Source organism: Pleurodeles waltl, chromosome 10 (assembly GCF_031143425.1).
Source record: "Pleurodeles waltl isolate 20211129_DDA chromosome 10, aPleWal1.hap1.20221129, whole genome shotgun sequence".
NCBI classification, from domain to species: Eukaryota; Metazoa; Chordata; class Amphibia; order Caudata; family Salamandridae; genus Pleurodeles; species Pleurodeles waltl.
Genome location: NC_090449.1, coordinates 996,077,666 through 996,100,833, shown reverse-complemented (window position 1 = coordinate 996,100,833; position 23,168 = coordinate 996,077,666).

Genomic DNA, 23,168 nt, shown 5'->3' with positions numbered 1-23,168 from the left:
GCCATGACATGAATCTTTATGCAAAATACTGCGAAAATCATGACATTTGTGAAAATGCCGTGATCGTATTTCCGGCTAAACTGAGCCACTAAATTGAGAGCCGAAGGCAATTATCTGCGAAAATGCACAATAAATGGTGTAGTGAAAAAACACTTCTGAAAGAAAAGTTAGCCTTGTTTGTCTGTAAAAAAAGAGTCCTTTTGTTTGCAGAGTATATTTGTCGAGATTTTTCATCTCAATTGACTTGTGAAAAACAGTGCTACAAAACACTGCGTGCATTCTTCTAACAAACTGAATTTAAAGAATTGTATCTGCCTTCCTCGTCCCGATCAGCTTCTCAGAATTATAGGATTCTCCAGGCTTTTCGAGGTGTTGGACATCGACACATTTCTGAAATTGCTTGCTGTGCATAGTGGAAATGTTATAAAATCACCAAACATTGGATTCTGGTGGTCACAGCTAAATCAAATAAAATAAAAATAAATATACGAACGCTGTATTACAGAGCTACGAAGGTTAATTTATATTACCCTGCTAATGTTTTGGTGTATTTGCAAAGCACGTGGGCGATCCTGAACATTAGTCTATCTGTGATACACAGACCGAGGAGGCGACAAAATTGTTAAAACAAATAATAAATACAAGTGCTGTTTCTGTGAATCAAAATCTCACTACCTGAAGCTAACTCTCGTCTTTAAAGAAGGGTCAAGCCACTATATTCCGAGTCCTTAACCCAATCTGTGGCTGGAAAAAATGTTACAGCATTACTTGGAGATAAGTGTTTATTTGACTGGATCAAGAGTTACAGCTGTATTCACATAATAAAGCTGATTAGTGTCCACAGCCTAGTAGATTTGCAACCAAAGGTTTGTCATTTTCAGAAACCAGTATAGCGTCTAAATTGAATGTCTATCACCAATTAAACAGATGTACCAGGCTACAACTGTATCTTAGTAAATTAGTGTTGCAGAACAGCAGCAGCAGATCAATGAAAATACCACAAATGCATTTCCATTGATCACATTCCAGTAGATAGAGAGGCAGAGAATTGTGGGCATATTCAACAACTATTTTTCGATTAATACCTAAAATGTAGATAGTGGTCATTCTGCAGGCACCAAAATGCTTGCTCTTCACACAGTTATCCCCTAAAGAGCTAGTCAGTAGCAAATATTTTGCCAATATAAACACCACAAAGGAACCTCACCTGCAATTTTATCCAACAAAAGTCCACATCTTTGCACAAAATATCTATCTAAGAGGATTTCTTTCTTCCACCTTGGGTAAGTGTCCAGTATGTATTCCATACTACAGCTGTGTAATGGAGCACAAGGACGTTTTACCAGTGACCTTGGGTGCGTTTTGGGAACATAATCGCTCCTGTTGCCTGTGTCTCTAAAATTAAGTGATAACATAAATTCTCCTGTAGAGAGACCGGGGCTGCAGGGAGGCCACCTGGGCCCCCCAACATAAACGTACTATTTAGTCCTGGGGAGGTGGCAGTCTGTGGGGCTTTCAGGGAGGCCGTACAGTCCTCCCCCAAATAAATTAATGAGCTTGCCCTGGGCAGGTTGTGGTCCCTGGGGCATATGTGTTTAAGCACCCATTGGAGTTGATGGTTCCTGGTGCTAATGTAAGCCCAAGAAGGGGGTCCCCATGCACCCCCCTCCATTCTTAATCCTCCAAAGCCCCAGGGACCTGGCCCACAATGGGGCAACATTTTTAAAAAGGGTAGAAGACTGCATAGAGCCCTAGCGCCTTACCCAAACTAGGTGGTGGCCACTTGATTCTTGATTTACTCTTCTTCTCTTTCCAGGAAAGCTAAAGGACTCCCCCGAGAACAAAAACACACCTGGAGACTTAACCTGAAGATGCCAAGACGGGATCCAGTTCAACGAGATGAGCTGAGAAAGAAGGCCATGAAGCATGAGGAAAATCCAGAAGTAGCATGTGAGGAGCGAGACGGCAGATCGAGCATAACTAGAATGCCACGCAGCGTCTTGTCTTTCTGTGCTGTCTTATGGTACATGTGCTCTGCCCCCGCCGTACTCAGAGATGGACTGAAGCAATCAGCAGTAGTGCTCCGCTCCTCCATTGCAGAATTAGGAACAAGTGGGTCAGGGGCTGATGTTTCTAGTGATTTCTCTGCCCCTTGGCAACACAATAAGGGTTTGCAGTTGCCACCAGAAGCTACCCCTCTTGTGATAGTCCTCACAAATGTCCCCACCTTACACAATAACAATTTTGAGGTTGTCTCTCAACTAAAACATAAAGTTGTACACTGGTTGGGGAGATCACTGGAATTCCAACACTGTGACACCCTATATTGCAATATTATTAATGTCCATGTAGTCAGCTGTGTGTGTATTAGCCACAAAAGGGAACCTGGTGACTGTGGTAATCAATTTAAGGGACAATTAGTTGGTAGATTTCCTACAGAATAGACTATCCTGTGTAGGAATATCTCACAACTATTATAAGGCAGTCCCCTTTGTCTATTTCTTGAAGCCATCTAATGTTGTGCCTGCTAGACCCACCATCAACACAGCCTCACACCATATATTGTTCCCACATAGAATAATTTGGCACCCCTTGAAGAGGTAGATTGGCTCCAGAACAACATGGAAATAGGTAAACAGTGAAGGCTGCAGCAACCCTTTAGTCAGGACCCAAAACTGGAAATGAAGGGGCCGACATCTGTTATCAAGGCCTGTCTGGCTCCTATATCTAGGTATACACCAGGGCAGGCGGTAAGAAACACTGCTTCTCCAATTTTTTGCATATAATGATACAACTCCCCTCATTATTGGGTAGGTAAAAGACTCTGATGTGAACTTGATGATGTCCACGGATCTGTAAGCATAGATAGGAGTGCATAACTCACTACTGTACAGAGTTTAGCATTAGTGCCAGATTTTGACTGCCTGTCTTAGAATGTGCCAGCATTCTGAATAAATTGAACAATGTGGAGTGGATTGAATTAATTAAGCATTTTTACATTGTGTGTTTGCAAGAGACCTGGGTGTGTTACACAGTGCATATTGATGAGTTTGTCTCAATGTCAACCCTGCCTATAGATTCTAGATTGGGGCATTTTAAGGGTGGATTGTGAACTTTGACCTCCATTGCACTAGGCAGCAGGATATTAAAACCTAAATCTAACCACCTCATTTTCAATCGTATGTTTGTCTCATGATGCTAAAAAATGAATGTTATTATTAACTTTTATCACAACAATTGTAATCCTTACAATAAGGGTATAGTAGAATCCTTTGATCAGACCCTTAGCAAGGTGTTGAAGAAGCTAAAGGGGCGTTTTGTGGTCATTTGGAGAGGAGATTTTAATTGCAGGTTGTACCCAATTTGTAGAAATTCTGTTTGTGGATGCTGGGCTGAGACAATGAGGATTATCTCAATTTTGAGCATAGCCCAAACCAGCCCAGCCCAATTGGTGATGCCCTGAATGCCATCATAAACAGGCCCTCACTTGTGCTTACACTTGATCTTACAGCTGCCTCATCCCTCAAATGAATTACCTTCACTGGTGAGGGCTCAAGCAGTAAGACTGAGTTGCTGCTGCATAGAAAAACATTACAGGAGCTGTTATAAAGTGAGGCTGAACATCACTGCACCTTGGGCTTATAGACGAGCGAGCTGGTCCCGGTCTCTCATTGGTTCTCATAGCATTTTGAGGCAAAATCCTAGGTTTTGTATTTGGTCTATCTGGGCCCCTGTAACACCACAAACACGGTTCTAGGACTGAGGGGGCACCACTTGGGGTGTTATGATTCACCCAGGCTGGGTCCCAATTTGGTTCAAGATGGTAGAAGCCTTTTCAGTCCCTGCAGCTCTGATGATGAGGCCAGCCTACTAGCCCTTGGAGTCACTCTGGTAGTCTTGGGTTCAAAGTGGAACAGGGCTCAAGGAACACAGCAGGACTCTGAGGGTTCAAGACAGGCTTCATGGAGCAAAACAGTCCTTCCAGTTTCAGCAAAGTAATCTTCAGAATTATACAGTAGGCCACATCAGTGAGCAGTCTTCTGAGAGTGCTTGTGCAGGTCCAGAAAGTGAACTGAAAAGTGAGTCTGAGTGTCCTTTTTAATACCTGACACCTTCTTTGAAGCAGAAGCAGTTTCTAGAGAATTCCCTTGAAGTGCCTGAAGCTTTCTGGTTGCATGAACAATGTATTGGTGACAAGTCTTTTGTGTGGAGGTAGGGATGGCAGCCTATTAAGTTGCAATTTGGCCTATGCCAAGCTCTGCCCTCAATGATGACCCATCCAGGCACACCTAATCCCTCCAATATGTGGCTGTCTAGGAAGAATAGGAGGAATGAATGAAGTCCAACTACCAACTAAACTCAGTCATGTGACCCAGAAACAGGCTGTCAGCTCCAAATAGTTAGGGCAGAAAAAACAACTTTTTAAAAGTGGTATTTTCAAAATAGTAACTTAAAATTTGTCTTTAAAATTAAAGAGGATTTTCAATTAACATTTCTCAGATACCAAATATCAACTATCCACCTGTTCCAAATTAAAAGTTAAAATGTATTAAATGTAATAAGCAACCTAATGTTATCCTATAGGAGAGGTAGTCCCAAGAACGTGTCCAATCTTTTAATAACAATTCACCCTGCCATGTTGGGTACCTAGGGCCTACCTTATGGATAACATATATGTAACCTATATGTGGTGAAAGGTGAATTAAAGACTTGGCAATGGGGTTATTTTGCCAAGTGGAATTGGCAGATTAGAACTGTATACACTCTGCAATTACGTTTTAAAGGGCCACTTAAGTATGTGGCACAAAAAGTGCTGCAAGCCTACTGGTAGTATTTAAATTTATACCCTGGTTATATGGTATACCACTCCAGTAGAAACTTCTAGGTAAATTAAATATGGCAATGAGGTGTAAGGCAATTTTACCATGTTTTAGGGAGTAAACACAAGTTAGCAGTGTTAAAGTGCACAGAGTCCTAAAGCCAACTAAAATGATTTAAAAAAAATATGATGGGTGAAAGCAAAAAGGTTTGGGATGACCCTGTAGAGAGGGACAAGTCCAACAAGGTGAGACTAGCATCTTGCACAGCCCGATATTTATGCATATGTAGCTTGATGCAGAAGGGATACTTCAACTAATGGCACTGTCCTAGGGTAGGCCTCATAATGTGAGTCTGCGCTTATAATGGAGGTCTGTAGTGCTTACTAAAGGGCTTCATTGTATTACACATTATAGGCGAAATCCGAACCAAAGTACAGTTTAGCACTACTTAGGCCTATAGGGTCTAGCAGAGTATTGTTCTAGGGGTAAACATGATTTGTTAGTATATATCTAGAGTCCCTTACATCATATCTACACACCTTATGGCACTTTACATTTTTTCGTCTTTCCCTAGCTCAGCTCAGAATCAGATTCCAGACCTTTGTCCCCCTACTGGGTCAAGTTATTTACACTGCTCTCCAGAAGGAGGCTCAAAGGACCTCCAAAACAATAGAGTCATTAACAGTGTTTGAACCAGTTCCTGTGAAAGGAAGGGGTGGGGGAGGAAATCTGCATCTGTTAATTACCTTGTCAAGCTGCACCTGGGCTGGGAGAGACCTGCCCCAAGAAACAAAGAAAGGGAGGTAGCACCCTGAAGCCATACTAAATAGGGATTCGCCTTTTAAATTTTGGTGGGAAGAGGTCATTTACCAGTGTCAGCTGGGGGACGAGATGAGGCTCTGAGGGAAGCCTTTTCCACAGACAGCTTGAGCTGCTATGTTGAAATGTTTCAGAAAGCAGTGCAGGAGGGTTGGCAGAGTAGTTGAGTGATGAAGTGGCACTCTACATTTGGCAAAGGCTGCCTTGCAACTCGAACTTTCCAACCCTGCACAAGTGAGAGTCTGATGAGAAGACACTTGACTTGGGAACAACAAAAGTGAAAGAATTTCTTGCTGGAAGGAGAAGCCAGTAATGTCCCTGCAAGGATGGACTGAAGGACGTTAGCTCCAGCTGACACCCAGGACTTGGATGGATAGCTCTAGGGCCAGTGGTGCTTGCTGTTTACACTCCCCATAGGTACAGCTGGGGTAATGGACCTTCTGAAGGACACTGGATGGTATCTCTTGGATTCATGTGGACTGTCACTTGACACACACGCTGTGGGACCCGGAGAGTGTGCAAGGACGGTGTTTGACTAGCTGACAGCGGAGGGGCTCTTGAAAGTACTGTTCACACACAGGAGCGAGAACCAGGAGGCCAGACAAAGACAAGTCTGGCAAGGGAGCAGTAAAACCAGACTCTACAACAAAATAGTGATTTAGAGGCCAGTGGGCCTGAAGAAAGTGCTCATGGTGTCAAGTGCAAGCCCCCAGGTGCAAATCAAGCCCAATAACATACAAATTGACCCTCCAGGGCCAGAAAAAACAAGTAATAAATTCAGGTCCCAGGGGTTATTGGAACCCAAGCATGGAGCACTCCAACAGGATTTTTCTCAATTTCTACAGGGAGAGCAAAGCTTCCTGGGGTAGGCACATTTTAAAACATTAATAATCCAATGAGGGGAGGGCATGAGTTGCGCCCACTCTCAGAGAAGAATATTGGTCTCAGGGACTCCATCCACCTGGCCCTGATGCCAAATAGCAGTGTTCTTGTGCAACCCACCCTCCTGGAACACAAGGGGTATATTTATGAGCCCCCCTAGCGCTACCTTGCGCCACATTAGCGTAATTTATTTCAACGCAAATGTGGCGTTAATGTGTCATTTCCCACGTGCCATATTTACAAAGTGGTGCAATGCTTTGATTGTGCCACTTTCTAAACCCTTGTGCCACATAATGCCTTCGCCAAGCATAATGTATGTAAGGCGGGCATTCCCCTGTTAGTGGGCATAAAAATTGGCGCAAGGAAATGCATGAGATTTCCCCACCCCATTTTTTTCAACACTTTTAACGCCTGATCATAGCAGGCTTTGGAAGGGGGCTTCCATTATTTATAATGGGCACCTATGTACTATGCAGGAGTTGAGCCAACACTCAAAAAATATATCCATGCCACCCAGCCATCTTTTTTCTTAAACATTGTGGGGCTTGTAAAGTACTTTAGGTTCTTAGGTTTGGTTATTTCCCTGGATGGCACTGAGAAAATAGCCTAATAAAATATAGCTATTTTCTTTTTGTTCCAAAAATGGTAAGAGAGAGCTATGCAAAAAAAGTTGTTACCATCTTCCCTAGATGCATGACAGAGTTGTTAAAAAAAAACCTTTTCTGCAACAGTTTTTACATTTTTCTAAATGCTAGTCCATTGTTCCTTTCTTGTGTAGTATGTGGTTTCAACCTACTTGCAGTTTGTAATGGGTACAGGTGTTAAACCCATTGGTGAACCGAGAAAGTTTAAACATTTTTAAACAGTAGCAGACGAACACTTTGATCATATGACATTAATGTGATTTTTACATAATCTCTGTTTTGACCCTTTCATTTGCTGATTATACAAATGGTGTATAATTGTTATCAGGAGAAGTGTGTAAATGGTTTGTAGTGGTAATTATGTGGATCCCACACAGAATTGTGAAAAATGTTTAATTTTAGCCGATATTTGTGGTTTCCAAAGCAGTCTAGGTAAGAAAACTTAGAGGGATCCATGCAATTCTCACCACATGGGTTGTCCTGTAGTGTCTAATTTTCAGAAATATCTGAGTTTAGTAAATTTCCCCTGGATGCAATAGAGCGTGGAGCTAAATTCTACAGCAAATGGGGCATTTTTAATTAAAAAAATCAACGTTTCCATATTGTCTTTTGAGGCCTTTCAACGGGCAATAGACCCACCTACACAAGTATAGTGCCCTTTTTATAGGGAGAAGTGTTGGAACATAGAGTGGAAGATGTTTTGTGGATCACTGTAAATGGCAGAACTTTTCCTCCCAAAGGTATGAAGAAAATGTGCAACTTAAGTCCAACATTAAGGTTTTCAGGGCATTCTAGATAAAAAAAATATATTTTGGGGCCCCTACATCTCAAATCATGCCATATGGGTTCCTAGATTTTAGAAAATGTTTAGGGTGTAGGAGATTTTCTGATTTCCGGCTCACCATGAAATTGAATACTGTGGCTACATACCATGGTGAATGAGAGGAAGTTGGGATTTACCCCTGTGTCCAAAAATGAATTCAAATGTCCTCTTGCTTGCATGGGTACAGGAAGTCTGCAGGCCCCAGTCATGCAGAAAGATTGTTGGTGCTTTATGAAATGAGTAAGGATGGGCCTGTACCACTCCTATTGTTTTAGATATTCCTGGCATCCACTGGGCTTACTGCCCTCTCCAGAACAGATTGGTTGCAGATCCTCAATCGTACCTAGCAAGGAGCAGAAGAAGCGCTGTAGGACCTTTATGGGTGTGAAGGGACTGATGCTGGGATGGGCAGACTAAAAAAGTAATCCCTGATGTTTAGTGAGTTTTCTGGTTCTCTGTGGTCTGCTCCCCCACAGCCAGAAAGACTACTGGATGATGTAGAGTTCAGTGCATGTATATGCCACTCCCTGTCTTGTGTGCTTTTGGCCCCCTGTGGCCACATTGGGGTAAACTCAAAAAGTCTTCTGCCTGGGAAGGGGTGAGTAAGACCATTGGGCCCAGTCTGGAATGGAGGCATGGCCCAATCCTGGACAGGCTAAGCACCCCTTCATTTTTTGGCTATGTTCCATGATAGTTAGTGTGCTTTATGTTCCTCACAGGGGCCAAACAATGGTTGTACCCATGCCTGGGGGGACTGCTGCTACCCCAAAGTAATTTCTCTGGTGTTTAGTGGTTGGTCCTGTGCTTAGGGATCCTTGTCCCCAAGTGATCCCAAGCAGGAATCCACTTGGGAGAGGTACCAACAGAAACTGTCCCCTTGTCAGTGGTACTTGTCATGCCCAAGTGGCAGAGTTATGCCCCCTGACAACCTAATTAAGTGAACGTAGACCACTCCTAATGCCTGGCCTGCTTTCACTTTGTGTGTCAAAACAAACAAAAAACACTTATTCTTTTTTTAAAAAGAACATTATTCTGGTTCTTGCACTAGAAGCATTTTTTTCTTCAATGTGGTGGGAGACCATTTGACGCCCTCAGCACTATGGAGGTAATCCAGTAGATATCAGCATGTCGCCCACCACAATAAAGAGGTAAATGAACACTTAGATCACTTCATAACCATAAACATTGATGATATTTCATTTTATTTAAACAATGATGCCTTTCACAATAAACAAATGCTTGCCAGCTTATTGCTTATACATAGAAATCATGTATTTTGCAGGGTATAGTGGTTTATTTTTCAGAGTCACTTTATCTCCTTTTGGGTTACAAAAGACTGAAAGAAAGGTCCAAACATGAGAAAAATGTTCAGTTCTCAAAAACATGTTTGTAATGTTTACTGGGCTTTGCAATTTTCTGTTGATGCTTCAATAAAAATGTATTTCATGCAGTGACTCCCATTCCTCAACCTTTAAGATAGAATACTCTTTTGTTTGGGCCTCTCAAGCAATTAGGGACTTTGTTCACCTGACAAAAGCATTTACTAACGTTTTTGGGCTTCCTTGATCCCAATCCAGAGAATCCATTTGTTGTGGGAACAGATGCCTCAGAAGTAGCAATCAGAGCCATAATGTCATAAAGACATGAAAGAATTGGTCAATGGTTCACCCAGTTATCTATATGTCCAAAAAACTGAATGAGGTCAAACATAATTGTACCAATGCTGTGAAACATCTTTTTGCATGTTGGGACACATTGAAAGAACAGAGGCACTACTTTTCGAGACTAGGCAAAGAGTGACTATGTATGCCATCCGTAGAAACTTGCAACTTAGGAATTCAGTTCACCTTCTTTTGCATTGTCAGTTAGGCTGGATTAGGTGATTTGCTGAATTTAATTTCATGTTGACCTCTCAAACTGGACTGAAAAATCTGAACGCTGATGCCTTGACTAGTCTTGATTCTTCTATGACACCACAGCTCGCCAATCCTTATTCTTTCACTGGCCTTAGCAAAGTATTAGTGCCATTAAAGCAGATGACGTTTTAGATACCATCAGGGAGATACTCAAAATGACAAAATGTCACAATTGGTTATTGAGAGGACCACACAAGGTCAGATCACACAAGGTCTTCCAGTACAAGGAACACTGTTGTACAATCCTATCTCAAAGAGCTTTAAAATTTCTCAATGATGGAGTGCATGCCATTCAGTTTTGAAAAGACAGTGTAATTTATTCAAAGGAGGTTTTGGTGGACTAATTTCAAGCAGGATATTAAGTTCATATTAACTTCATAGTGCAACAGCGTGACACTTGAGCCATGGCAGATCATAATAAACCAGAGGGCTTCAGCATCCCCTTCCCATTCCGTTAACTCCTTGGGAACATATCTGATTAGATTTTATTACAGGACCTCCAAATGTTTGAGGTCACACAGTTATCTCATAATAAAGCATGTCGCAAGTGCAGTGTAAGAGCACAATTTTCTGTACTTATGATTTTTATCTGTGTTTTTTGCTGATTTCTCACCTAATGGAAAGTATAGGACTCTGAAGGTTCAACTAAGAACAGAGCATATTCATGATCTAATTACATTAGCTTGCTAACACCTATCAAAGGCCACAAGATCTTACCAGAAGGTGACTGATAGGCATGGGAGGGGCGGCACACTGAATCAACCTGGTGACAAGAGATCTGATTTACAAAGGTAAATTTACACTTTTGTGTAAGTTTACTATTGTTTGATACTCATAAATACATTTCATGATTATTATCTTTGTGACTGTCGAGTCCCAGCACATAAAATGACAGGAGTGCCCTATCATTTTTATGGGGATACTACGCAGGTGTAAATATACTACTCGTAAAATAATTTTGTGAATAGTAAACAATGATAAACTTACACAGAAGGGAAAGTTTACATTTGTGAATCACGCCAAGTTCTCTGATTTGTTGACAGGATTGCAACTTTAACCAACGCTCCAAATAATTGATAAGGCTGACACAATTACTTCACTGTTTATATGCTTTGTTCCTAAACAAGGAAGTATGATTCTGGAGTATCCTGCTTTCCCTCATAATTTGGTTGCACTTCTGCATCCAAGAAAATTCTTTAATTTTCAGAAATGCTTTGAAGACCGTCTTTTCTTCGTAGTAACCACAGTTAAAATCCTGCAATGAGACACATAGGAAGTATATTGAATATGTACTAAAAAGTTGCACACTATATTGGACTTAGTGTAAACATTTTAGAAGAAGTAAAATCAAATATTTGAATTTGTAAATTAACTTTTCAAAACCAGCTAACAGCTGTGACTCCACTTGCATATTTTTACCTCTCAAAGCCACCGTACGTACTCATTACAAGAATGGCCCTGAAGAATTAAATATTTTCTCTTTTGAAAAGTAGGACCATTGAAAAGTACCGACTGTTGAATGTCTTGAAACCAGTTGATTATGAAAAGTGGGCCTATACAGCGCAAAGATTAAAGAGCGACTTGCAAATGTGTTCATAATTAGAGAGGGGGAAAGGGTTGTGTTTGGGACGTGATTAGCGAGTAATCAGTAAAGAACAAACTGATTATTAGCGGTTGAGTTCTTGCTGGTCTTGGGGGAATCCACACAGTGGCCTAATTAAAGTAAGCTCGAAGTCCTCACATCTCCATTCAGTGGCAGTTTCATTATAATATTTCATTATTTGCATGAGCTTTGCCTTCCTGCTCTTTAATCATATGTTTTGCATTTGTGTAACTCCTTTCTTGATTAGTTTCTACCCTGGATTAGCTTCCGGTGGGTGCACGGCTTATGAAAGCAAATGTCACGTATAAGACATCCCGGATATTAGAGTTTATTATCAGCTCTGGTATTTAAAAGGAAAGCCAGCTCTCTTTATTAGAAAGGGGACTTTCACAGATGTAGCACTGTTTACTTTCTAAACTGTAAATATCTTTCGCGCAGATCGAGAGAGCAGATGAAGGCCTCATGTATAATGCTCATTCACACAAATGCTAACACTATGCATGAGCTCTTGTTTCGGCGGCTGCAGTTTATATCGAATGGATTCATCTAAATTTCATACATAAATCTTGGACCGAAAAGATGACTACCAGTGAAGCATATTACATCTGTGATAGGATTGGCTTCCACTACGGTGTCTTTGTGAGTGCTGTGGGAACAGCATATTTTGTGCCTTCTCACGTTATATCCCGAATCCTGGGGGTAATTATATGCACAACTGTAATTTTCCCCGTTGTTAATTCCTCTATGGCCATGTGCTTGTAAAAGACACACCTATGCATCCGTTTTTATGCAATTGCACTGTCTAATGTGTATAAACTAAACTCTAGGGGTCTGATTTACAAAGGTTTGCGTAAGTTTACATTTTTTTGGTAATTACAAACTTGTAGGCCCTAAATAACAAATGTAAACTTATACTTTTATATAAGTTTATACTTGCGGTAGTAACTTTACTACTTTCTGGTATTCACAAACTATGAAGCTGATTTACATTTAGACAGACGGCCCGTGGGGGTACACCATGGGGACAGAGGACAGAGGTTGCCTAATTTGCAATTAACCACCAAACAGGTGGTCATTTATAAAGGCATTGGCAGGAACCGCCATCACAGCGGTTCCTGTGAATCAATTTTACTGTTTGCTACAGGGCTGCGTCGGAAGATCGCAGACCTGTAGCAAACAGTATTCTTTTTTTGTTTTTGAAAAAGATAATCCTGAAATGGGATTTTCTTTTAGAAAAGAAGAAAAGTAATGCGCCCCTCTCCCATGGAAGAAGGAACATTATAATGGCTATACTGTTTCTTACTACCAGGTTTTACCTGGTGGTAGCAAACAATATATAATGACTACATATCTGAGCATCTAAATTGGATGGGCGGATATGTTGCCAATTTTCCACCAGCCATTACTCCCAGGGCTGTCGTAAAAGTTTGACTACGGCAAAGACAAAGTAGTCTCCACCATGGCCAAAGTTAAGGTCCACCCACAATTAAATATGGTTGACAGACCACTATATTGGTGAAGAGGGAACTCTGTCACTCTTTGAGGGGCTACCCTCTCCCTCAATATATGAATCAGGCCCTATGAGTGTAATTTTACTTTTAGTTTGTGAATAACAAAAATAGTAAGGTTACTACAGAAAGTGTAACCTTAGACATAAGTGTAAAATTAAGTTCGTGAATCAGGCCCTATGAGTTTAATTTTACTAATAGTAATTTTACGGCTGCCTGACCTATCTTTATATGTGTGTTGTTCGCCCAGGACACAACTAAAATTACTATTGGTAAAATTAAAATGATAGTTTGTGAATAGCAAAAAAATTGTAAACTTACACAAAAGTGTAGGTTTACCTTTGTGAACAAGCCCCTCGATTTCTGAATGAGTGCATGAGCTGCAGGCAGCACAGCTCAGTATCAGACGGAGGCAAACATTTCTCACTGTTTTTAGCCGTGACTAATTATCACCTGGATGAAATTGCTTGGGAAAAAAGAGTTATTAGGGGGTAAATATGCTGATTTGCATTAAAGAAAAACAAAACTATATGTTATTCTACTCTCTGACAATATGATTTCTTGCCACATGTAGAATGTGGGCCAAATTTGCAGTCTAAGTTACAGATTTAGTTGCGTTTTACATGAAAAACTGAATTATAGGTGATCACAGACAAAGAATATAGCTGCCAATTGAGCACATCATATTTGAATCCTTAAGCATGTACAGGATTTTTAGCCTATAGCTTTGTATATTTAGGGCCTGTAGCTGGACTTTTCCAGTTATTATTATGGACCAAATTTACTTACACTGCACCAAACAGTACAACTGCTTTTTTGGGATTTACTTTCCAATGCAAAACTTGCTTTTCACTGAAAAGTAGCCCCAAAGTAACCTTAAAAGGAAAAGCCCTAAAGTACTGCAAATTAGAGCTTTGCACTACATACCACAACTTTACATCAAGAAGGTATCCCATGGGTGGGTCATATAGATTCCTATGCAACTACCCATAGGTGTTGATGCGTCCATGAGGAAATAAAGCCTACAGTGCACTAGCACTGCAAGAGGGATCAACATTGACATATCTTAGTAGATGCAATGCTGTCCTGTTCTTTCCGCTTCATGCAATACAGCAAAGCGACTTTGGTTGCTGCACTTGGTTGCATGAAAGAATAAAAATGTTCTCCCTACAGAGGAATGTCTCAGTGGCACAGAGCTGGAAACGGTAGTGAAGGAGTGTGTCTCTGAGCCTTACAAGTTATTTGAAAAAAGTGACCATGTCAGTTCCAGAGATAACACATTTGGACAAGGATTCAGCCATGCATTAATGCTGTGATGTCACAAAGACGTCTGAGGTAGAGATCAGGAAGCACAGGTACAACCTCTATTCCCACACCAAGGAGAAGGTAGTAACTTGAAGAAAGAAGGCTGCAGCTACAGGTGGAGGACCACGCGCAGAGACCACCCTTAAGGAAGTATTTATAGGCACGACATTCCAGCCTGAAATCATCTCTTGAGCATCAACTATAGAAACTTCAGCCCCTCTATCTGATACTCCAGGTGACTTATTTAAAATGTGCTTACATAAATATATCTAATTTAAACATGGTTTTCAAATCTGTGAATAAAAGTAAGAGCAAAGGTTTTTATACATTTCTTTTTAAATTCACAAAACATTAGTTCTTAAAAATCAATAAAATGTAGAAACTATTTGATTTCAGGTTTTCATAATGTTCAAAACAATACATGGTAGTTGATGTAAGACATAGGTGGAAAACCAACACTTAATATCTTTATATTTCCACATTCATAGCCTATGTAAAATATCTTAAAAATGAAAAAATATGTGTTTGAATTAACCTTAGACTTGAATTCTGTCACACCGAATCTGAAACTCCTAAAATTATAACTACTATTCCTACAGAGATTTAAAGTGCACTTGTGAAGACATCCACTGGGGGCCCTGAACTTGGACCTGGGTGGGATTACGTCCCACAGGCACCCTTGCGACCAAACCTGCGCTCATAAGCGCCCTCTGACTCCCATAGCGCGGGAGGTGCTCGTGAAGACATCTACTGGGGGCCCTCAACTCGGACCTGGGGTGGGACTACATCCCCCAGACCCCTTGCGACCAAAGCTGCGCCCATAAGCACCCTCTGACTCCCGCAGCGCAGGACGCACTTGTGAACACATCCACTGGGGGCACTGAACTCGGACATGGGGTGGGACTACGTCCCCCAGGCACCCTTGTGACCAAATCTGCACTCATAAGCGCCCTCTGACTCCTGCAGTGGGGGACGTGCCCAGGCTTGCACATGGGCCCAAGACCGTGCCAAGACAGGCCTGTCATCGCCTAACAGAGGCTGGGCTGGGCGTTATTACCATCCAAAGAAGTAAGTTTTAAACTTTTAGGTCTGACTTCAATTGGTTATACATTCTTGTTGCTTACTATCTTGCCACCCTGAGATGGGGAAACGAAAGGCTGTGGATACTCTCACTCATGCCAGTGGCTCAAAAATTCTAGGAAATGGCTCAAAAATAAAATGAGTCTTATACCTAACCAAGGAAGCCACTCCTTGGAAGACATAGATATTTTAATAGAAGTGAAGGCTTAAAATGATTGTAGTTTATAATTAGGTATGTTCTGGGATATGTATTGAGAGATTTTATTGGTCTTATTGCTAATAATGAATTATGTTTTTATTGTTTGTTATTTTATTTTTTATTTTTTTACAGAACTTTACTTGTATATGTAATTATATTAATAATGTTTTTTCCGCTTTGATGGTTTATGACAGAATAAAGCTTGTGTTATTATTATGATTATTAAAGTGCACCAATTAGCCTAAACACCACCCCCACATTAGGAGACAAAGCTACAAAAATGCTTCCTGTACAGTAACTCAACAACCATAAAAACTATCCCTTCCTAATTTGAAAGAGAAAGAAGTGCTCTGAGGCATAGTCTAAAGTCCAAAATAAGAGATGTTTGGGAAAGCCCACTTGCCCCAGCATAGGTCAATGCAGGGAACCATCCAATGTTTAAAATTCAAAGAAAGCAGCTCAGGACTTCCTCTGAATTGAGTAGGTGGGAAGTAAAATTAGTTAAGACCATTTCCCAAGATAAAACAGTCATTGGACCAGGCTTTGAATAGTTAGTTATGGCTACAAAGCAGTGTTTCCTAAACTGTGGGCCATGACTCACTGGTGGGGTGCAAGTGGATTTTTGGTGCTGCACAAAGGATAACTGCGTGCTATATTATTTTATCATTAAAATTGTATGTATGCCTGTGCTAAGTTAATGATCTTTTCAATGAAAAATGTGCTGTCTGTAAATGACAATGAGCTACGCATGATGCTTTAGTTACATCAAAAAATCACCCGCCCTAATGTCCATTAAAGTTAAGTGGGTCATAAAAGTTTGTCATTCTAAAAAATGGGGCATGGTTCTAAAAGGTTTAGGAACCACTGCTATTAAGGATATAGCCACAAAATAAGTAAAGACCCAGAATCACACAGAAACACTTGAACAATTGCTTACAAACCTTTGGTCGCTATGTTGAAAGGTTGGCTACTGTCAACTCAGCTATGCATTGGAGAACTGCTAACATGCAGGTGGAGTTAGCACATGACAATGATGATAAAGTAGGGAGCATTGCCCAAATATCAAGCACCTTAGAGGAAATGCAAACTGCCAGTGTAGAATTTAGAGCAGCAAGATTGGCAGTGGGAACTGCATAAGGTTCAAGTGTGAGACGTATTTCCTTTGGTGAGTCAGCTACACCAAGGATTGCTAGAAGCCAGAGTTGAGAAGGGCTGCACAGAAATACCAGCTACTGGACTTTAAAGGTGTAAATAGTCAAACATACAAAGACACAGTTTTTAAGAAATGAAGCAAAGCATTGTCTATTTTTTAAACTTAAATATGACCTCTATTCTGGAGTAATATGTTCAAAATGTAAATGTTCTTCTTCAAATAAATCTGGGAATAAGCATGAAAAAATGTTTACCATTCAATACAATTAGTTTTAATATTTATTTAGAATGTCTATGCGGCATTTACATGAAACCTAGTTGTCTTTGATATTATGGGGGTTATTATGACCTTAGCGGTCTCCTGATCTCTAGGGCAAAGGTTGCGGTTTCACCATCGACGGGCTGGTAGTGAAGACTGCCACATTATGAGTGTGGTGGGTTGGCCTCTATCAACCCGCCACATCCCCACTTGTACCGCCAGGGTCGGATATTAGCACCTCCAACCCAGCGGTCCACAGAAGACCGACAATGGTATTTGGAGCCTCCTTTCCACCAGGCTTTCCGCGGCAGTAGAACCGCCAAAAAAACCCTGGTGGAAAGACTACCGGTGACAGGGAATTCCTTCCCTGTCACCAGTAGTCGTCTCCCCTACTCCCACCCACTCCCACCAAGTACAGTTCCCCCTCCCCCCACCAAGTCAGCACCCCAGCCCTTTCCCGCATAAATGCACATGCACACAGACACCCACACACACCGCTCATACACTCATTCACCAACACTGACATACATGCATTGACACACACTTGCATCCATACATGCATTCACTTCAGCACTCATTCTCGCATTCACCTCAACATACACAGATGCATACACCACAACACTCATACTCGCATACACACACACATTCAAATATGCATTCGAACACCCATACACACATGCATACACACTTACATTCTCACACGCAGACAACACCCACTCACACATGCACATGAACACCCTCCACCCTCCCACCCCCTCCAGTATCGGACAATCAACTTATTTGGTCTGGGGAGGAGGTAATCCGGCCGGGAACAGGAAGGGGCATTTCCACCACCGGCAAGCGCCCTGCCATGAGGACCCCACCTGGCCATATTACTGCACATAATACATCGGGCGGTGTCCTACTGGTAGGATGGGGCACGTGGTGGAAATGCCCCTGCACCTCCGACCACCAGCATGACTACTGCTGCATTTCCACCCAAAATGTGGCGGAAATCCAGCAGTACTCATAATATGGTGAGAGGAAGACCACCAGCACTGGTGGTCTTTTGGCACCCGTGGATTCGGCGGTCTTCTGAAAAGACTGAGAAAGTCATAATGAGGGCCTATATCTGCAGCTAATGCAGCATCAGGTCCTTGAGGTGGCAAGCTAGGGGGATTTTCTACTTTGCCTTCAATATGGGAATATTTTACATATGCAGCACAACACAGGTGATTTAGCAACAAATAGTTTTTATACTCTAGGACACCCCCACTTTTGTGCAGATCTCATATTCTGCCATTAGGCAAGCCAAATGTCCAATGAAAAATGCTCCTTGTTTGCCTGTGAGCAGCATTGTACTTTGTTTGCCCAAAGGGTTCAGATGAAAGTATGGAGTCATGATCCATGACCCATGGTCTTAATGCATATGCACTGTCAGCCAAAACTTAACAAAGTTGTTTAAGAACTCAAAGGTTGTCATTAAGGTTCGATTGAAATAAGAATTAGTTAACAACAATTTGTCTCCAAGCTCTCCTCTTTCTATCTGCTCATATAGCACACTGTGGGGCTCATTACAACCCTGGCAGTCTTTGACCGCCAGGGTTGTTTTGGTGGATTTCACCACCAGCAGGCTGGCGGTGAAATCCTTGGTATTACAACCGCAGCGGAAGCGCCGCGGTCGCACCGCCTGGACCAGCGGTTTCCCGCCACGTTAGTCCCGGTTTTTGCACCGCCATGAAAAGGCTGGCAGAAAGGGGAGTCACTGGACCACTGGCATGGGCAGTGCAGGGGGCCCCTGCCATGGGCAGTGAAGGGGCCCCCTGCCAGTGGCCCTGTGCAACTTTTCACTGTCTGCTCTGCAGACAGTGAAAAGCGCGATGGGTGCAACTGCACCCGTCACACGGCCGCAACACCGCCGGCTCCATTTAGAGCCGGCTCCTGTGTTGCGGCCCAGCGGGGATCTCATAATGGCCGTGGCGCGACCTTCAGCCGCCCGCCAAGGTCGTAATGTCCCCATTGTCTATAGCTGTAGGATTAATGAGTGTCCCAAGGGTATTAATCAAATAGGTCTATGGTCAGACATGTGCAGTACGTACTACTTGGCTATTGCATTGCACATTTTGTATTTCAGAGGGTGAACAAAATAGAACATGTGAACCATCTACACATCTAGTCACTTGGTGGAAATGTGCTAGTGCACATAATTGGGTTTCTGTACCTTACAACTTAGCAGGAATACTTGGAAACTCAATGTGTGAATTATTTCTAGCTAACACTGCAACATAAAAATTCCTAAATCTCCTTCATAAGGCACGTTGGGATATTCCTCCTGCACCTGTAACCAAAAGAAGGGAAACAACGTGATCTAAACAAAACCAGAATGTGTGTAGGAATAACACCACTGCATTGCATAGGCCCGAATAGTACAAGGTCCAACTCATGAATTAAAATAAGAATTGCCTCTTTGGTAGTCCTGAACTTATCATGAACCTCCTCATCAGTCTGGTCAATTAGTTTAACCCTCTGTCTGAGATTCCTTCCTCTCTTCCTACTCTATTGAACTCCAGGAATCCACATCCTCCTCATCACAACTGAGGGTACAGTCATTGTGAAAAAGTGCAATGTATTTTGAGCTCCCTTTTATAAGTTGCACCTGATTACTACCTGATTTCCAACTGATGTTTTTTTGGCCATGCAAATGCAATGTTAACACATTTCCTCTTTGTGAATGTTTTGTACATTAAAAGAGTGGTTCACTACTTGGTAATCACATTTAGAGATTGTTAGAAATGGGGTCTGTAGTTGGAAGAAGTATACACCCTTGTCCAAGTAGGGACCACAATCCTATTCAGGATAAGTCAAAACACAATCCAAATGATTCTGTGCCCAACCTCTGGTAGCTTGGCACTGAGCAGTCCGGCTTAACTTAGAAGACAATGTGTAAAGTATTTGTGCAATAAATCATACAGTAACACAGTGAAGACACCACAAAAATACACCACACAGGCTTAGAAAAGTAGATGATATTTATCTGGATGAAATAAGATCAAAACAACAAAGATCCAATAACCACAAGTTGAAATATCACTTTTAAAAGGATTAAAAGCATCTCAATCTTTACAAGTTAAGTTGTTTTTTTGTTACACACATTACCTGGGATGCGTTAAGATGCACAGAGACCGCAGATGAGGAGATGCGTCGAGAAAATAAGGTTTGTGTCGAATTTCTCAGCCATGATTCAGGTTTTGCATCGATTTCTGCAGGCGTTGCGTCAATTTTCTATGCACAAGAGGTTTCTTGGAGAGGTGAAGTCTTTGTTGGCCCTGAGACTTCAGAAACAGGAGGCAAACTCAATCCAACCCCCTGGAGAGCTCCTTTGGGTAAGGCAGAGTGTTTCCAGCAAAGTCAGAGGCCAGCAGGGCAGCAGGTCAACAGCAGGGTAGCAGTCCTTCTCAGAAAGGCAGTCAGGATGAGTCCTTTGGGCAGCCAGGCAGCTCCTCTGGCAGAGTTCAGGTGGTGATCTGGAAGTGTCTGAGTTGGTGGAGTCAGAGAAACAGTTTATACCCAAAAATGACTTTGAAGTGGATGAGACTTCAAAGAGTGGTTTTGAAGTGCACAAATTCCCCTTTCAGCCCAGTCATGTCTGCCAGAATCACTGTGGGGGGGTATCAGTCCTTTGTGTGAGGGTGGGCCACTGGCCTTTGAAATGCAAGTGGGAGGCCCTCTGCCTTTCCATCCCAGGAAGACCCAATCAGTGTGCCCATGAATGCAGATATGACTGAGTGCACTGTGTTTGTGGTTGTCTGGGTGAAATGCACAAGGGATCTGTCAACCAGCACAGACCAGACATGGTTTGGAGGCAGGCTGTAAGGCACAGACGGTATTAAGTGTAGAGAAATGCCCCGTTTCTAAAAGTGGCATTTCTAAAATAGTAATATTATATTCAACCTCACCAATAAGCATGATTTTCTATTACCATTTTGGCTGTACTAAATTTAACCTGGTTACTCCTTCCAGATCAGAATCTACCACTCAAAGGTATATGAGGGCTGTCCCAATGCTAGTCTCTGAGGGGAGCAGGCCTCACAGTAGAGGAAAACTAATTTAGGAGTTTTTCACTACCAGGACATATAGAATAGATAAGTACATGTCCTGCCTCTTACCTACATAGCACTCTGCCCTATGGGCTCCCTAGGACCTACCTTAGGGGTAACGTAAAAGTAGCAAAAGGAGAGTTTAAAGTTTGACAAGCAATTGATATGGCAAGCGGAAGTGGCAGCGAAACTGCACACAGAGGCCTTGCAATGGCAGACCTGAGACATGGTTACGGGGCTACTTATGTGGGTGGCACAATCAGTGCTGCAGGTCCACTAGTAGCATTTAATTTACAGGCTCTGGGCACTTGTAGTGCACTTTACTAGGGACTTACAAGTAGATCATATATACCAATTAGCTATGAACTAATGTTACCATGTCTAAGGGAGAGAGTATATGCATTTTAGCACTGGTTAGCAGTCCTAAAATCAGCAAAACAGTGTCAGAAAAATGGAGGAAAGCAGGCAAAAAGTTGGGGCATGACCACCCTAAGGCGGTCAGATCTAACAGAGAGTCTTTATTTTCTATTGCTAAAATAAGGAGTCCCTAAAATATTTTCTTCAGTGTGCTATTTTGCTAAAAGAATCATTAGCGATTCTTCGTAAATCAAAAACATCATGCCCCTGATTGCCTTTCAATTCACCTTTTTTAAAAAATGTAGTCCCTTTTCCTGAAAGGAAACATAACTGCATTTAAAAAAAAAAGTTTATTTAAAAAAAAGTTTGTTTGAGAGGTGGTTCCGTCCACCACTGCCTATTCTCCAACAACCTTTTTTCTAACACTATGAAAGTGGAACGGGTCCTAAGACCTCCCCTTCCTTTTTGTGAATGGGTTACCACTTCATTTTGTGGTGTCACTAATTTATCAATTATTTGGAACTCGTATTTCATTCACAAATCATTGATACAGTTGAATAGGAATCTCTATTTGGAAGGGGTGACAAAATGCCCCTTCCAAATGTTGATTCCTTATCCATTTCTAGCTTAATTTGAGGAGTCGGAAGAATGTTACTGGTTTCTAAAATGGGTTTAATACATGACAGAAAGCATGTTTGTGGTCACAAACTTCGAATTAAAGAGTTTGAGAACACAAAAATCCTTTTCACATTTGGCAAGCAACTTTAGTTAATGCCAGCTTCTGTATTACAATTTCCTTAGGATATAATGGAATCATAATACGGCAGGGGGAAATCCGTCACATTTTTGACAGAGTTACCCCATCCGGCAAGATCTAAATCAGGCCTCTAGTCTCCTTTTTGAAAGTCAAAAATGTCCAGTGGGACAAGGCTGGAGGCTTGCAGTTGATGAGAGTTCTATTAGGCCGGATCTCCCTTTGGCAAAGGACTGCTGGGGCCCAGGGCTAGAGGGGCTTCACCTGGGGGCTTCAGACTCTTGCAGGCTGGGTCCAGGTGCAGATTCAAGATGATTGGAGCCTTTTCTGTCACTGAGGTTCTGATGAGGAGGCCATCCAACCTTCCCTTGGAGTCACTCTGGTAGTCCTGGGTTAAGGTCTCAAACAGCAGGGCCGGCCTCTGATGATTCAAGGCAGGCTTCAGGCAGCCTAACAGCCCTCCCAGGTGTTGCAAAGCATGAATCCAAAGTCAACAGCAGGCTGCAGCAACATGCAGTCCTCTGAGAGTCTTTCCACAGGTCCAGAACGTAAAATAAAGAGTGGGCCTAAGCACCCTACTTTTATGCATGGTGCCTTCTTTGAAGTGGGAGGTTTCTTTTCTAGAGGATTCTCTCTGAAGTGCTTGAAGTTTCCTTTCTCCCCTGCCCTGGTGCTGAGCTGGTTACGTGACCAATGCAGTGGTAACAAGTCCTTTATGTGAAAGCAGGTCAGAGCCTAGTCAGCTGCAAGTGGGGCTGTGCCCAGCTCTGCCCCCACACATCCTGCTAGTTAATGACCCATCTAGGCACACCTAATCCTTCTAATGTTTGGCTGTTTTGGAGGACTAAACAAAATTCAACTGGCAAGTACAACAAGTCGTGTCACAAGAACAGGCACCAAATAATTAGGACAGGAAGATGCAAACTTTCTAACTGTGACATTTTCAAAATCGTAACTTAAAATCTGACTTT